Source organism: Talpa occidentalis, unplaced genomic scaffold (assembly GCF_014898055.3).
Source record: "Talpa occidentalis isolate TD23 unplaced genomic scaffold, MPIMG_talOcc4v2.1 talOcc4.15, whole genome shotgun sequence".
Taxonomy (NCBI): Eukaryota; Metazoa; Chordata; class Mammalia; order Eulipotyphla; family Talpidae; genus Talpa; species Talpa occidentalis.
Window position 1 is genome coordinate 7,928,233 of NW_023601543.1, and position 18,665 is coordinate 7,946,897.

The window sequence follows — 18,665 nt, forward strand, 5'->3', positions numbered from 1 at the left end:
TTCTATTATCTTACTCCTAAAAATGAAGAAAGGAAGGCTTACCGAGGTTGAGGTCCCCAAAGACATCCTGCCAGGAAGTGGTTTATCGTCTGCCAAGTCTGAATTTCAAGGTTTGGTTTTCTACATCCATGTTATAAAGGATCTTCAATCCTCTGGCATTCCCTGATGGTCAGAGGGAAGAAGAGAAGGAAGGGCCAGTAAATGCAAACGATGCCATTCTGTTCGGAACAGAATGGGGATGGGGTGGGGGATAGACAGGGGAGGAGACAGAGGGGGCACAGCATTAAGAAATTCAGTCAGTCAAGCCCAAGTTCTACAGAGAGTGCTTCAGGTGGCAGAACAGGGATTTTGCACGCAGCTTGCACTGACAACAGATGGTAGCCTTGTGCGACTGCGCCCTTCCTGTGGCCTTCGTTGCTAACTTTAGCAAAGAGAAGTCAGAGAAGCGGAGAGACTCTTTCTTCAAGTCAACATGGATTTCATCAAAAGGCACACAGGAAGTCCCTCCCCAGTAGCAGATAGGTTACAGAGAGTATCTGCAATTCAGAAACGTACTCATTTCAGGTGATTCTCCTTTGCATTCCAATCACTCCCTTCAATTCCATTCTTGGTTTATGGTTTCCATGGAAAATTCTGCTGGTGAGAAAGCAAGATATGGGCAAACCTCTGGTCTCAGGAACATCAGCTAGAGAAGCGAGTTATTTCACAGATCGCAAAGACAACAGACCAGTCTGTCCTCATCAAATTGATCAGAGCTGGATTTTATTAAACAAATATAACAACTTGGTGGCCATTCTCTCCCTAAGGACTGCTGGGTCAGAAAACCAAGTTGTTTTGTTGATTGATTGCTTTAGACTATTATAGTCTGTTCTCTTGAGAAGAGCAGGAATTCAGTTATGATCTTTTGCGTTTCATTTTAGGTATAGTAAAGTCACCATTCTAGGGCGTGAGTCACAGTATCGCCTCTGATTTCTCTCTCAATTCTTCAATTTGGTGACTATTGCCAGGAAACTGCTGAGACTGAATCGATGGAGGCTGTCTTTGAAAGAGCTTTAGGGACCCCAGAGGTGCCTAAATGGGGCATTGCCCCCTAACATCTGGATGGGCAGTTATCATGACCCAGCACTCCTTGGCTCTCTGGTCTGGAACCAACACACAAGAGTTGCCTTCTGGAGAGCAGAGATATTCATTGGACTCGGATAACTCTCCTCTGATGGATGGTCACGGGCATTTCTGTCCAGTCTACAAAGATGCCCGCCATCCCTTATATACTAACCACTCCCACTGTGTCACAAATTCATAACAATACAGGCTGCATCTGCCCACTCTCCATGTGGAGCTAAAGGCAAGTAGATAAACAGATCACCTCCCTTTCCGCAGAGACCAGGAGCGGGGCCTGGTACTCCTTAGCCCTGGGGGCGGTTTCAGCTGCATGGGTAGAATGCGCCTTCTCTCTCCTTGGTGTTCTGGTGTTTCTCCCAGGGAGAGCATAAGGCTCAGTTCTGTTTTGTTAACTTTCAATTACTTTATTTTGAAGTATACCCCTCAGTGACTTTTAGCAAATGGACAGAGTGGTACCATCATCAGCATAATTCAATTTTAGAATCTTTCTATCATTCTCAAAATATCGCTTATGCCTATCTGCTGCCATTTTACATCCCTCCTCCATGCAACTGCCAATTGGCCATTTCTAAACATTTCATATAAATGGCGTTACATAACGTGGTCTTTTCTAGTATATGTTCAAGGGTCATTCATATTGTAGGGTATAAATATAAGACATATATATATTTATATAGATCTATCAGTAGCTCATTTGTTTTTGTTGCTGAATCATTTTTGATAGATTTATTAGTTCCTCCTCCCTCAAATTCCCCGAATGAAAACACACCATATCTGAGGCCCTGAACAATCCAGCCACCGTCCGTTTCTAGAAACTCACCTCTTACAAGTCCCAACACCCTTCAACTCCCCATGTTGCCAGTGTATTGACCTTCCTTCCACTTCTCAAATAGGCCACCATCTGCTCAGCACACCGCTCCTGAAAACACCAGCCCTCCCACAGGTACTCGTGGGGTTCACTTGGGCAGTCCCTGCTCACCGCTCAGAGCTCTGCTGAACACATTCCCTCAGTAAAAGCCTCCCCTGACCCCTTGGCTGGGCGGGACTCCTCTCTCCCACGCTCTCTGAGGACCTCCCCTGCAGCGCCTGTAGAAGTCATTGCTTTTTCGGGGCCTGGAGCACCCCTCGTGCAGCCCTTCTTCACGCCCCCTCAACTCCCCAGAGTGCTAAACGCACAAGGTCTGGCACCACGTCTGTTCACGAGCCCGAGCCCTGGCGCGCAGCCCAGCGGGCCCGCGGGAAATACTCGCTCCCGCCTAGCTGAGCCCTGCCCGGGCGCCGCGGGTGCCAGCTCTGCTCCCGCACGTCCCATTCCCACAGCGAGGCAGGGACTCTGCCCGTCATGCGCCGTGGAGCTCGCCAGATGTGTCAGCCTGGAAAGATGGGCTGTTTTCGACCGATAGCACGTCGGGGTTGTAGATAAACTCAGCCCGACAGCTAGAATGTAGTCAGGACAAAGTGCTCGGGGGCCAGCTACACGGCGTGGAATGGAGGGAATGTGGCGGTGTGATGAGAACCCCCGACACTTCTCAACTTTTCAAGTAGCTCCTGGGGAAGACCTGGGGGCAACCTTGCTCACTGAGGTGCTCGCTCACACTTTCATGTAATGCCAATGCCAGCGCGCTGAGCGCCACTTTGACCAGCTGTTTGTTTGACACTGCTTTCAACACCTCTCTTGAAAATATGACACATGTCAGAGTGAATCCAAGTAGCCTTCCAGCCTGCTTTCAGGGCCACACAAAGCTCCGCGCCCATTGGGGCACATTGAAAGACACTTGATGCCGTTCGAGAACACTCCTCTTCATCTGCTGATAACCTTTTCTGTCTGCCTGGCAAGACCTAAGAAAATATTCCTTTTCCCTTGCGTCCATTTAAAATAAAACAAGCAAAAACCATCCGCTGCTTAAAACGTGTCTCTTTGTACTTGTGTGTCTTTACTTTACGGTCTTGGCAGGAGATTCTTAAGGGGCAAATGGACTAAATGAATGAGTGCCAATCACAACAGTGCTGGGGAGGAATATTTCAATTCCACAAGCAGTTATTGAGTGCTTCTGATGTGCGCGGCCCCTGTGCAGCCCACCGGGGGTTACAGATGGATAAACTCTGGTTTCTGCCCTCCAGGAGCTCGTGATTTGGAAGAGGAAACAGACGTGCACATAAGTAATGTTAATAACGAGACACACGGGAATAGAAGCGCAAATGAAGGAAGGGCTCTAGGGTCTGGGGTGGCGGGGACTGAAATCAAAGAGATCATCAGGAGAGTTTTCTCGGCAGAGGAAAGCTAAATATGACCACTGTTTGATTTTAACAACTTCAGAAGAAAATATTGTCTCGGATGTCCAAGTTCTAGTTAACCAGGTTCAAGTGAGGAAGGCAGAGAAACCCCCTGGGTTCCAACCAACCCCAGAATGAACAGCTCTGTTCTGACTCCCTGCTGCCCCAACGCTCAGTCTAGCAGACATGGCGCTGGTCCCTTGTGGCTAAATTGAAGTCACCTCCTCCTTCTAAACTGCCTTACTTGGCGGGGTGGGGAGCAGGGGAATGGGCAGAAATGAGGGGGCAAGGTCTCCCGATGGCTTGGCCTACTTCCCAGGGCTCTTGTGGTCTCTGGCACAAATCTGATTGCCCCCCCCCATGCATACCCGACCTTGAGAAGATCAGGAAATCATATACCCTCCGGCTGCAAAGACCAGACATCAGCAGTGTTAGGCGAATCCGCATTTTACCTTTGGAGGAATTGGGGGCTGAAAGGGCCCATGGCTGGGCTTTACCTGAACTTGGGATGACTGTTTATTTGGCCAGAGGGTAGAAAATAGTTAGCAGCTGGGTGTGAAATGATGGTTACCCCATTTAGAAAAGAACCTTTAAAGGCTTAAGGATGAAAGCACTTGACAAGCCGGGAACAACGGCTGATCAACATTTCAAAGAGAGGGGTAACAGGTAATAAATACTGTGACTCTCAGCATCCCAGGATGTGGCCTCTGATTGTCACTCTCATCTCCTGGGCCTCCCTACCTCCTTCTCTGCTCCACCTTGTTAGGGTGGCACAGATGCAGAGGGTATGGGCTTTAGAGTCTGGGGGACTCCAGGCTACATCACTCGCTAACTGGTATATAAATCTGGGCAAGTGACTTAAACTCTTTTTTTTTTTAAATTTAATTTTTTTTTTTTTAAAGATCGATTGATTGATTTATACAAGCACTGGGTACAGTCAGAAACACCGGAGGGTGAGAGGATTCACCAGAGCCAAAGCGGGGAACAGAACAGGCAGACTGACGAAATACACTGCTGAGGGGAGCAGCGGGCGCGGCAGGAGAGGTCTGCTGTGCCATGTGGGACCCTCGCCGACGGCCGGGGATTGAACCAGCGCTGCAGAGGCTGAGGGCAGCTTCGCAGCCCAGCGCTCAACCACTGCACCACCAGGGAGGCCCGACTTAAATTCTTGAAGGCTCACCTTACTTATCTGTAAATAGGGTCCAATGATTGCTACATCAAAGAGCTGTCCGAGGATGAATTCTTGAGCTAATTGGCATATAATGCTTGGTATATAATAGGAATGCCATGTGACTCCCCCCACTTTTTCTTCTACCCTGTTGCCTCTTTCCCCTCTAAAATTAGCCATTATAAGATAGTGAAACAATTTTCATACTTTCTGTGGTTATTCATCAAAGCTTCCTCAACTTACAAAGCAGATTTGTTGAATACTTTATTTTCTCCAAAGTCCTTTTTGGTGATGTAGCCTGCAAAGTTTTCCACCTTGAGGCCCTAAGTTCTCTACCACAACAAAAGCATTTCCCTACTTCCTGCTTCATTGAAGCATAGGTGGTGTCCGGCTGGCAGCTAAGGGAGCTACTGCAGGATGGGAGGCATAGATTTTCTCAGAACCCCAGAATGCACCCCTTGGAAGTGGCTGCATGTTTTGCTTGTATTCAATACTGCTCTCCATGGCGACCACACATGCTTTGTGTTTTGTTATGTGAAGGTCAAAGCAGTACAAATCTTCTGCTCTCTAGGCCAGAGGTCTCCAAGCAGGGCATATTGAAAAGGCACGTGAGATATGTTGCAGTGATGAGTTGTCCCAGTGGCCAGGGTGTGGGGGAAGCAGATGCTACTGCAAGGGGGTGGGGTGAGGATGGTGATACAAAAAGCTTAACCAGCAGCGCCCTCCGATTGGTTCTCCAGTCCCCTGGCGTTAAGTACTATCTATATGCTGACAGCTCCTACATTTACATCGCCAGCCAAGACACTGCCCTAAATTCCACTCTCGTGTATCTACTGCCCGCTTAACATTTGTCCTTGGACTTCTAATGGCTATCTTAAACTCAGTGTGCCCAAAACCCAGTCTTGAGCCCCAACTTCCAAGACCTGACCCTCCTTCCATTGTTCCCATCTTAGTCAATGGAATCAACATTTGTCCGCTTGCTCAGCCAAGTGTCTTGGATTATCCTTGACTCTTCTCTTTCATCTAGCATCTTTCATCTACTCCATCAGAGGCCACGTGGACTCTGCCTTTGACATCTATCCAGAATGTCATCCTAGCTCCTTAGTGCTATCACTGATACTTCAGTTTCTGCCACCAGCATCTCTTATATGCATTATGGGGATAGCCCCCTAAAAGGTCCCCTTGTTTGTATTCTTATCCTCATCTTGTCTATTATCCAGCATAGCATCCAGTGTATCCTGACAAGTTATAAGTCAGTTCAAATCACTTTTCCACTCAAAACCTCTCAAAAATGATCTAGCTCAGAAAAATATTCCAAGTTGTCATGTTCTATAGGATTTGGTTCTACTATACCTTTCTGAATCCATTTTCTACCACCCTCCTCTCACTCTGAACTAGGTCCACTCACCTCCTTTCTAGTCCTTAAAGATGCTAAGCATAACCCCTATCAGAGGTTTTGTATTTTCTGAAGTCTCTGTCTGGATTGCTCAGACATTTGCGGGCTTGCCCTCTCACTTCATGGGGTCTCTTCTGAATTGTCTCTTGGGCACCACAGCAGAGAGAGCACAGATAGACCCATTCCTGTTGGGTACTCTCTGCCCCCAGCCCAATTCCATCTTCTTGTCAGTTATCACCACCTGATACATTTCTCTGGTTACTGCCCCGCCCCCCCAGAAAGATTACACTTGTTCTGGGAGGTACCACTATACTCACATTGAATCAAAGGGTTGAATCTACTAGGAGAAACATTTCAGTTCAGCAAAAGGAACTTTCTCTCAATGTTATTTCAAGATGGTTTGGGCTGTCTCATGTGACAGTGATATCCATATCACTGGGAGAAATTTGACCTTCCCAATGGAGGAGCTAAGAGATAGGGGAAGACCTAGAAGGGGATAGTCAAGGCTCAGGGGGATTAGATTAGATGACCTTAAGGGTCTGAGATTCTAGTAGTTCAAACTTGAAATAACATTCCCTTGATAACAAATTATGGTCAAGTTAAATATGTGCTCACTGGTGGATCCAGGATGACATACAACACTTAAACTGAATTGAATAGACTTGACACTACAGCGACACAAAACAGCAGTCACCAAGGGCTCAGACAATTTATGAAAACTGAATATACAGCCTTAAAATAGAATGTGGACCCAAATACCCAGAAGCACCCCCCTTTGTAAGATTTGTAACAAAAATTAACATGAATGGAGTTAATAGTTCAAATGGAGTGGTGGACCCAAGAGCCATATCCGTGCTAGAAAATGGCAGAATTCATATAGCATCTAAGTCATCCTGCAGGAGCTACAGTGAGTGCCTCATGCTGTCTAAAGAAAATATGAAACTCCCTCAGCCACCAGAAAGACAGTGTTACAGCAATTAATCACAAAGAGAAACCACAGTGCCCCCCCATTCGATTTAAGCAGTCTTCATTTTCCACAGTAGTAAGTTTTCTAGATACGTCTTGTAGATCTCAAAATACTTGAAATGAAGCTTCCATTCAAAGGCAGTTTATCTTGTTACTGTAAATCACACTAATTTTTTGTCCATTTGAAATATGTAAGTCGTGCTCAAAAAAGAATAGTCTTGATGCTGACTCAAAATGTTGGAAAGCATCTGCAAGATATAAGTGACTATATGTGTGAAAAGAATCTAGGAAGCATCAGATTTACAAAAGTTAACACTGTGTTTGGCTATAGAAGTGCCCTAAGTTTGTTACTAGTGATTGAATTAAAGATAGGATAGATTCCCCCCTCCCATGTCTCTTTTTCCTTAAACAACTGACTTTTATATCAATTAGGAGAAAGGAACCCAACTAAACTGTCTCTAAGGCAGATGTGTTATCAGCTTGGACTGGTCTCGCTGCGGTCCCAAAATGACCATGTTACTCATGTAAATGAAAGATGGAAATAAGGACAGTTAGGAAAGGCATCGTGGCTACTCGGAGCCTGCCATGGCTGTCCTCAGTATATATCCAGGAGCGCTTCTAGCCAGTCCAGCGCAGGTTCCCTTGATGGCAGCACCATAAATAACGGGCACTGTTTGCCTCTGTTTCAAAACACGGCCTCCTCACCACTCAAAAACTCATTTTTCTTCAACACTGAGCCAACAGGGGCAGCTCAATTATGAGGTCATTCTGAAAGAATTCTGAAAGAAACAAAAATGCATCTGCCTCTGCCTGACCAGTGAGAATGGGTTGTTAGAACGGGCTTGAATATATCAAATAACCTCCACCTCCTTTTGGATTGACCTTAAAGATGATTTAAAATAAAAGTAGAGAACTACTGATTAGATTTTTAAAGTTTAAATTTGAGTGACTTAGACAAATGTGTTAGAGGTCCAAGGCGATTTTGAAGTGATAAAATGGTATCTTCCAATTGAGTAGACCCAGGGACTGGTAGGAGGATCATTTTAATACTAAATTGAGAAAAACAGAATTAAGCAATTAAATTTATTTCTTAGCCCCTTCCCCCCACAAAAAACTCATAACGAAAAAAAATATATATATATATATTTAGATGCTCCCTTCTTTCAAATAAATATTTTCCTCTGCTCACAGGGTTGATGAGGAATAGATCACAAGGTTACTTAAAGAGTACAAAACATTTATCTCTTTCATTTTAAAATAGAGGAATATAAATAAAAAAGAAAATAACTCACAGAAAAGGACTTGGGCAAGCAGTTCACCAAAGAGGAAATGTAAATGACCTATATACATATGAAAAGATGCTTAATCTCACCGTGATCAGAGAAATGCAAATCCTAACCCTAATGAGATACCATATTGCCTAAGAGGTAAGAATAATGAAATGTAAGCGTAAAAGTTTAATTTAATTTTTAATTATTCCTCTCTTTGGAGGGGAAATCAGAACTGGCTATTAAAACTGTCAACCACATATGCTTTGACTCAACAACTTCACTTCTGGGAATGTGTCCTACAAAATACTCATATATAAGTGTGTAAAAATATATGCATAAGATCAGAAGCACTGCAGTATTGTTTGTGATAGTGAGAGATTTGAGAATAAGGTCAATATTCATTAGTAAGTACAGGGTTAAATATAGTTCATACTCTGAAACAGTAATGCTGCCGTTTAAAAGAATTAGCAGACTTGTACTACCTTACAAGGATGTCCATAATATATTGATATGTTGCTGAGTGAATTAACCAAGTTATTTAGTATTACTCATCATATGCTCACTCTGTGCTTTAAATATATGTGTATGGGGCCTCCCCTGGTGGCGCAGGGGGTGAGCGCCGGGCTGTGAAGCTGCCCGCAGCCTCTGCAGCGCAGATTTGATCCCCGGCCACCTGCGAGGGTCCCACATGGCGTGCAGACCTCTCCTGCCACGCCTGAAGCTCCCCTCAGCAGTGTGTTTCATCAGTCTGCCTGTTCTGTTCCCCGCTCTGGCTCTGGTGAATTCTCTCACCCTCCCGTGCTTCTGACTGTACCCAGTGCTTGTATATATAAATTAATTAATTAAATATATATATGTGTGTGTATGTACATATGTGTATATATATGGGTATAGGTACATATATACTTACATGTGTGTACATACGTGTATGTGTGTGTACATTTGTACAACCAGAAACAATGAATGTATATGTGTGTCTATGTGTATATATATATATATGTATATGTATATGTATATGTGTATATCTGTGTAAATAAAAAAGGACCAATGGGTTCCCATCAAACTGTTAACAGTGCTCATGCCTATGAAATGGAAATGTAGAAAATGAATAAAAAATAAACATCTAGAAGTTGTATATAATGGAATATTATTCAGCCAGGAAAAATAAGGAAATCCTCCCACTTGCAACAACATGGATGGACCTTAAGGGCATTAGGCTAAGTAAAACACATGAGACAGAGAAAGACAAATAGGGTATGATCTCACATATATGTAGAATCTGAAAAACTCATGGAAAAATAGATCAGATTTATGGTTAGCAGAGGTGGGAGAATTGGATGACGGTGATAAAAGAATATAAACTTCCAGCTATAAGATGAATAAGTCCTAGAATATAATACACAACATAATGGCTATAGTTAGCAACATTACATGGTGTATTTGAAAGTTGTTAACAGTAAATCCTACAAAGTCTCATCAAAGGAAACAAAAATAATTTTTTCTTGATTTTTGTATCTCTATGAGATGATAAACATTAATCTTATTTCAGTAATCATTTCATAATGTATGAAAGTCAAAATCTATGCTGTACACCTTAAATTGAAGTGGTGCTGCATGTCAATTATATCAGTAAAACTGGAAAAAATTAACTTTCATTTCTAACTGTATACATGTCAGTAAGAATATTAAGAGCTAGGGCCTCCCTTGTGGCGCAGGAGGTTGAGCGCAGCACTGTGAAGCTGTCCGTAGACTCTGCAGTGCTAGTTCCATCCCTGCCAGCCTTGGAGCAACCCACATGGCGAGCAGACTGCTCCTGTCTCGTCCACTGCTCCCCTCAGCAGTGTATTTCAGTCAGGCTGCCTGTTCTGTTCCCCACTCTGTCTCTGGTGAATCCTCTCACCCTCCTGTGCACCTGGCCTGTACCCCGGCTCTTGTATAAATTAAAAACACATCTTTTAAAAAAAAAGAATATTAAGAGCTAACATTTGCTGAACGTTTATCATATGTCCAAGACTCTTATAAATGATACATATTAACTCATTTAATATCCATTGACCTAGGAGGTCAATACTAGTAGTATCAGTATCACATAGGCAAAGCAAGAGAGACACAGAGGTCTTACCCAAGAGCAATGCAGCTAATCTGCAGTTTGGCTCCAGAGCTTGTATTATCACAGATTATTATGTTTTTTTAATAATTCATATTTATTTCTTTTGTATATTTTATTTATTTTTTTTAATAGAGGCATGTTTTTAATTATTTGTTTGTTTGTTTTTGTTTATACAAGCACTGGGTACAGTCAGAAGCGCGGGAGGGGGAGAGAATTCACCAGCGCCAGAGCGGGGAGCAGAGCAGGCAGAAGGACCGAAGTACACTGCTGAGGGGAGCAGCGGGCGGCAGGAGAGGTCTGCGCGCCATGTGGGACCCTCCTCCTGTGGCCGGGGAGAAGCCGGGGATCGAACCGGCGCCGCAGAGGCTGTGGGCAGCCTCGCAACCCAGCGCTCAAGCGCTGCGCCACCAGGGAGGCCCTGATGGACTTATTTTAAAATAGCTGTTACTTAACTCTTTCCCTCACAATAATATAAGCTCCATGAAAGCTGGGATTTGTATATTTGATTCACTGCTGTTTCCCAAGTAGCCAGAATAGTGCTTGGCATAGACTAGGTGCACAAGCATGTTCTTGAAAAACAATCCCCCCCACCCCGCCCCAGAAAACAAGGTTGGTCACCTTAGGTTCATAGCACAAGGGTTGATTTTGGGGGAAAGCCCTTGGCCAAGATGCTGTGTGTCTTGCAGAATGTCCTGGAGAAGGTTAATCCCAGGTAATTCATTCAAGTGGGAACATGACACTCACCATAGTTGCTTTTAAAAGCGGACAAAAGCGCAGAAGTTGTCATTCTCTTTCTTTGAAGAGGTACAGACATTTGCTCAATGAACACACCTAGAACCTACTAGTTAAAATAGATTGGAGGAACCAGTGTCTACTGATTCGAACCCCCCAAAGTCATCCACAGTTCCTGTCCAATTACTCCGCGCCTTCATGCAGGGCAAAGACACCAGCACACAGAAACAGATGGCTGCTTTTTTACCTTCAGGCCAAGGGACTCCTAATCCCTTTCCATTGCTCAATGTTCAGAGAGTATTTCCTCATTCATAATCTACTTGCAAGGGAAGGTCATTTATTTTCTCTTCCTCCTACACAGATTAACTGATCTTTATCTTGATTCATATATTCAAGTCTAATTCATTCTTTTTATCCCCAAACTGAACAACACCAATTTGTTTCATTTTTTTTCATATAGGTCTTATTTTCCAGGCCTTTCAAAGGTCTTTTAAACAGGAGTGCTCCACACACTGGGTGGGATGACCTTTCTGATGCAGGTAGGCTGACTGTTCCACCCACTGAACTGATGCCTGGCAATAGCAGTACTTCCTAACTTACTAAAGTGTCTGAAGTGTTGATTATCCCTACTCCTGGGCAACAGTCTGCTCATAGAGAAATGCCAATTTTTCTCTAGGATCAAGCACTCATTTTATTAGCAGAATACTAGTTTTGCATCTAAAATATTCCTGGAGACATATTTGAAGTCCAGTGTTAGCCCCACTTGGGATTCCAGAACTGATTTTGAGAGAATATGAGGTATTTATGAGAATATTTTGTGGTGTTATTGGATGCTTATCTTAAAAAGACTTTCATGTAGGCAAGCTATGAATTATCAAATTATGACAGAGGAAATGTATGATTCCTTGGCTTAACCCCACTTTTGATTTAAGATCAAGGAGGGTCTAAGCAACCATATTTCAATTGTATTGGGCTAATGGGTAAAGAAGAGAAGTAAAAGAGGGATGTATCTTACAAAGGCAAAGTTATCACTGTACTTTGGGAAAAAAGGAAGGAAATGTGAATCCCCACTCATTAGGAAAAGAATCCCATTTTTTTTATTTTAGCTAATGTAAATTGAATTCCTGCCACATAAAACTAGGAGTCTAGATTCATGTAACTTCTAAATAAAAAGTGCAAAAGTTTAAAAATAAGCTAACAAATAAGAAAGACTAGAAAGAGTTGCCTCCCTGGAGGCCGAGGGGTTAAGTCTCAGCACTATCACCACTATGGCCTGAGTTCGATACCCACATGGCACAGCAATCCTCTCCTGTCTTGCCCACTGCTCCCCTCAGCAGTGTATTTCAGTAAATCCATCTGCTCTGCTCCCTACTCTGTCTCTGGTGAATTTTCTTACCGTCCGCACCTCTGGCCTACACCTCAGTTCTGCTCCGCAAAAATAAATAAATCTTTTAAAAAAGAAAGACTAGAAACTATCCCAGGGTCTATTAAACAGAATGTGTGAAATAAATAATAGTGCACACGTTCCCACTGGATGCTTAGAAATCAAGGAGAGTAAGATTCTCTCACTACATTGATATAGAAAGATCTCCAGGATATATGGTTAAAATGATATAGAAAGATCTGCATGAAAAGTGCATGATGCAGAAAAATATACTTGATATGTTACCAGATGTGTAAGAACTGAGAAAAATGTAATAATTTATTTTCATTTTCATAAAGAATCACTGCCTATAGGGGTTGGAAGCAGGATAAATATATGTACCCTAGCTGAGAAAAATACTTTTATGTTAATTTTCTGTTATGTTTCCTTGACTTTTGAACCATGTAAATGTACTACCTATTTAAAACCACAATGATAGCAAATATAGCTACAGATCCTAGAGGGAGGACTCTGTTTCCAATGTGCCAGGAAATATAACCTCTCAGTAACTTTTCCCTTAGACATGTTCTTCTGTGATCTATTTCTAGCAGTTGGTATTTTTTCGTTTACAAATAAACAATTATCCACCAGAGAATACCCAGAGCAGTTGGTAGCCTTAATAAGTTTGTCAGTTCTGAGAACTCTTTGAATAAATCCAATCAGAAAGTAAATTATGTATGTTTTCAACCTTTAGCTGGAATTAGAGTGAATTAGAGCATTTAAATAAAATTTGAATCCCATTACTCGAGTTATTAAAGGGATAATACTATTATATCTTTATCACATCTGAATAGGATGGGGCTACCAAAATATTTTTCTACACTAAATTCATCTTCCCAAAACAAAGCAGGTAAATTATTAAGTCTAAGTCAGATGTCCTCAATTCAACATTACTCTCTTAGCTTTTTTTAAAAAAAAGATTTATTTATTTATGCATACAAGAACCAGGGTAAGGCCAGATGTGCGGGAGGGTGAGAGGATTCACCAGAGACAGAGCAGGGAACAGAACAGGCAGACTGACTGAAATACACTGCTGAAGGGGGCAGCGGGTGAGCCAGGAGAGGTCTGCTGCACCATGTGGGTAGCTCCCTGGCTGGCCAGGAATTGAACCCATGCTGCAGAGGCTGCGGACAGCTTCACAGCACTGCGCTCTCTTAGCTTTTTGTTGATTACTCAACATTTGAATATCATGGGTAAATTAGCTTTTTTAATGATACCTTAGAACCAAATATTACTGTATTTTTATTCATTTGAATCTTTGACTTTAGCTATAGTCAGAGTTGCTATTCTAATATCCACAGGTAGGATTCAGAGAATCTCTTAACTTGTGTAGGAAAAAAATATATCTTTATTTCCACAACCCTCTAACTGAAATGTAGCAGTTCATTTTGTTATGGCAGAAGCAATAAACCAAAGTAACAATCAGTAGCACCTATGATTTGGACCCCAATAGAAATCACAGGTAGGTTCATATTGTATTGCAGTCATTATAGATATCTCAAAATAGCATCATTACTTCAAAATCATTATACTTATTAAAACCACCATTAGACCTTTTTTTTTTCTGAGTTCATGAAGATCTATAGCTATCACTATCTATGTAAAACGTATTACAAGTTTTGAAATAACTAAATAACTTTTTCCACATGATTTTCCTCCCTGGTAATCCTATGAATGCTATTTTTGAAGTGTTACAACTATAAGACTCTTAGAAGAAAACATTGGTGTAAATCCCCATGACCTTGGATTAGATAATGATTTATATAACATGACACCAAAAGTGTAAACAGCAATGTATTGTGTGTTCGTATGTGTATGTACGTAAAGTCACATTTTATCCATTTGTCAATGGACACTCAGGGTGTTTCGGTATCTTGGTTATTGTGAATAACGCAGCGATGCACATGGTGTGCAGGTATCTCTACAAGGTTCTGATTTCAGTTCCTTTGATTATATACCTAAAGTGGTTAAATGTTGATTTACATTGTAATATACCGAGTGGCCACTACGCAAACCACAAAAAGAGATAAGCTCTAGAAAACCCTGTGAAAGAATCCAAACAGAATCCTAGAAAGTATTCCGTACTGCAAAGAGATTGGAAGGTTGAATTTTAAGGACTGTGAGTCATTAAAGTTTAACTGCATCTAAAAGTCCTAAGGGGCAAAACTTTGAGTTCCCTGCCTTGGGGCCCCATCCTCAGAGTTCAAAGTCTCCAAATCCCCGGCATGTGCCTTGCACACTGAGAAGAGAAGCTATTCATTTGGGCTGGTTGGTCCGCAGGTATCGGCAAACAGCTCCGGTGGGACTGCCTGCTTCACCTTGGACCTGCAGTGACTTCTGGTTGAATGTTAGATCCTGCATGAAGCACCATTTTAAAGTGCCCACAGCCTAGAGCTGCCTCTACATAGCTGAAGAGAGCCCCCTTTCAGATCTGACATCTCTTCTCTCCTGCCAGTCTATTTCTCTATGGGCATTATTCCCTGGGCACTCAGCGGGCTCGGGTCAGAAGGAGAATAAAATAACCTTCTCTTGTAGCCCCTATTCTTACGAGGTACTGCCACCCCCGGCCCTCTTGTTTCATAGTCTCTGTTGAAAGACATATTTACTGTCTCTGCTGCCCCACCTTCAGTAGCAACTCAGCCTCTAATTTAATTCATTCCCAATTCTCTGCGATCTGTAAAAGTAACCACTTGCCACTAGCTGTTGGTAGATATCGTGCTGGGTATTTCATGTACATTCTCTGTTTAATCCTCCACTAACTCTGCAAGGCAGACAGCATTGTTCCAGATCTACAGCTATGGAAACAGAGTCAACGGAAAAATTCCTTACCAACAGGCACAGTGTGAAGAAGTCAGGATTTAAACCCAAGCCCTCTCATATCTACGCACATACTTCTGGACTATGCAACACTAAAGTTAAAGTCAACACATCTACAGCGTAACTCATTATTCCCCTCTATACCAAAACCAGACGAAACTCTAGCATTTCAGATGTCCACTGATGATGACGTCATCGCCCCATTTGGCCATATTGCACATACTTTACGTCGTTCTCAACTTTTCTCTTTTTCTGCCTACATCCAATCACTGATCCTGTCTGGCACTGCTTTTTCTTTTTGTTTTTCTTTTTAATTGAGGTAACATTGGTTTGCAACAGTGCATGTAATTCTGAGGCATAGGCTTACACGCCCCCAGATGCATGTCCTCACACCACACCCACCACCAAGGCACCCACATCCTCCACCACCGTCCATTGTGATGGCCCTGCCTTGTCATTCGCTCATCTGCCTCTCTCTTTTGTAGATCAAGATCTTCCATCTGATTCCAAGCACCTCCACTGCTATCGAGCTGGTTTTCTGGTCTCCAGTGTCACCTACCTTCCATTCGCACTGCCCAATCCATCTTCTAAGGCATGGTCCATCCTTCGCGGCCTCTCTTACCCCATCTGTAAGTGAAAGGATTGGTTTCAATGACAACAGAGTCTCCCAAAATTTTGCCATCGAAGATGGCCATTATTTTAACCTATGGAGCCCATGACTAGAAAATGTTTTCTAATGTTAACTTTTCATTTGTTAAAAAACAATTAACTTGTTTTCCCCTTTAAAAATATTCATCAGCCTTTCATAACCTCCAGTCAATGCTTTTGACCAGCACCCCGGCTTCATTAATTCCAGCCCCAAACAAATAATATTGACATTGTAGTCAATTTGCACAGCTTTATTATGGAGAAAGGCATGGTTCCTTTAGTCTTCCTGAATTCCTGACAACCTCTCCAGAACCCCCAGTGTGGCTGCCAGTGTCCCTGGCTGGTGACCAGTGGGTAAGTAATGTCTAAGGAATCTTCCATGCCTGCCAGTCTGTGATTCCTGAAGTACACTGCTGATCATGTATCTCCCCCGGTGATTATTCTGTAAGGGCTCCCCATAGCCTCCTAAATTAACTACAAACTACTTAGCTTGGAATTCAAAGCCTGCCACGCTCCAGCCCTAACATCATGTTTTTTTCACATTGTGAGCCGACAGCCGTGCTTGCATGAGCAACAAACTATTAAGCGTGAGCATACACGCAGAGTTTACTGTTCTAATCACAAATAAAACTGACAACAAAGTTAATCTGACACATATTTAATGATATACCTAATGGTTATTGTGCTGGTTGGTAATTAGTCATAAATGGTAAGCAGTTCGCATAAATGATTGTAATTAGTATTACTTTTCCATACTCAGACCAATTTTTTCAGTTTCCTTCCTTACTATTAGTTCTTCAGCATCTCTAATCAGCAGCAGTGCTGACAATTTTCGCTGATACTATGTACCATTTAATCATCAGCATCACATACATGCACACACTCTTCCATACATTATGAGACAAAAGATCCCGGCTCTTCCTCTTCAGCAGCTGAGGTTCTGCTGCACCCCCACCCCCACTGCCTCCTGCCACCTGGGACTGAGGTCCCTCCATGACAGGGTCACGTGCTTTGTCTTCTTCCTCCTGCCCAGCCCCCAACACCTAACCCATGGCCTCTTCTACTCATCCCTTTCCTTGGGTGTGCGCTGAGTGGCTCATCTCTCTTCTGACACCAGAAGGCTCGAGGCAGCAGAAATTCAGCCCCTCACTTCTATACCACCGCAGGGAGAGGAGAGGGACTTCAGCATGTTCCCTGGGTTGTGTTGGGGGAGGGAGGTCAATAAGGGATGGGCCTCTAGGGTTTGTCAGTGCTAGACAAAAAGCTTTCTAAAGGGAGGTGATGGACACTGAGGGCTCAGGGAGGAGAGATATAATTACATCTGAATATGGTTGTGGCTAAAACTTTGTAATTCTAAACAGGTATGGAAATGAAAACAAATAAGATGCCAACTATGCAGTTATTAGAAAATATTCAAGGGCTTTTTAAAAAGTCACAGTTTGTATTTGTTGTACTTTCTGTAAAGGCTCCTGAACCAGGATTCAGGAGAGGAAGTGAGTGGTGCTGGGCATGCTCCTGGCCTGGCTGGGTGTGTTAGAGTTGTTAAGTCCATGACCACTCCAGTTCGCATCTGTAAAACAAGCTTTTATCCCAGTGGTGTTTTCATTTGCCTAGGCACCCAGCCTCAACACCCTGGAGACATCCTCAATGCCTCCTCTCATTGGCCACCAAGTTCTACACACACTGGTTCCTAAAAGTATTGGGACTAATTTTTCTTTCAATATTTGATAGAATTCACTAATAAAACCATTTATCCTAGATTTTTTTTGTTGAGATATTTACTAATTTACTCTCTTTACTTGTTTTATATATATATATATATATATATATATATATATATATATATATTCACACTTTATACTTATTCTAAAGTTAATTTTGGTAGTTTGGGTGCCACTAGTAATTTGTCCATTTCAGGTTATATAATTTGTTGGCATATAATTATTCATGCTGTTCTCTTATAACCCTTTATGTTTCTGTAAGGTATGCAGTAATAATGCCACTTTAATTAATGTTTTAGTAATTTGAGTCGTCTCTCTCTTGTTTTCCTGGTGAGTCTAAGCTAAAGATTTGCCACTTTTGATAATCTTTACAAAAACCAAACTTGTTTTTATTGATTCTCTGATGCTTTGCTACATTCTATTGATACTTTAATTCTCTCTAATCTTTATTATTTCCTTGCTTCTAGAAGCCTTTGGTTTATTATGTTCTTCTTCTAGTTCCTTAAGGTATAAAGTTGGGTTCTTGATATGGGATCTTTACTCTAATAATATAAGCATCTGTAACTGTAAATTTTCTTTTGAGTACCACTTTTATTGCATCCCATAGTTGTTGCTATCTTATATTTTTGTTTTCATTGATCTCAAATTATTTTCTAATTTTTTTAAAAAAAATTTTTAAAGATTTATTTATACAAGCACTGGGTACAGTCAGAAGTGTGGGAGGGTGAGAGGATTCACCAGAGCCAGAGCAGGGAGCAGAACAGGCAGACTGATGAAATACACTGCTGAGGAGAGCAGTGGGCATGGCAGGAGAGGTCTGCGCACCATGTGGGACCCTCGCCGGCGGCCAGGGATCAAACTGGTGCTGCAGAGGCTGCGGGCAGCTTCGCAGCCCAGCGCTCAACCGCTGCACCACCAGGGGAGGCCCTATTTTCTAATTTTATTTGTAATTTATTCTTCAAACCAAAGCTTATGAATGTGTTGTTTAATTTCCACATTTAAAATTTTTTCCTACTG

At 42.4% G+C, this 18,665-nt stretch overlaps 1 pseudogene; it reads left to right on the plus strand.

Annotated features, from left to right (window-relative positions):
* The first annotated feature begins 472 nt into the window (after nt 1-472).
* On the plus strand, nt 473-6,941 carry LOC119246436 (ubiquitin-conjugating enzyme E2 variant 1-like; annotated as a pseudogene).
* The last annotated feature ends 11,724 nt before the right edge of the window (nt 6,942-18,665 follow it).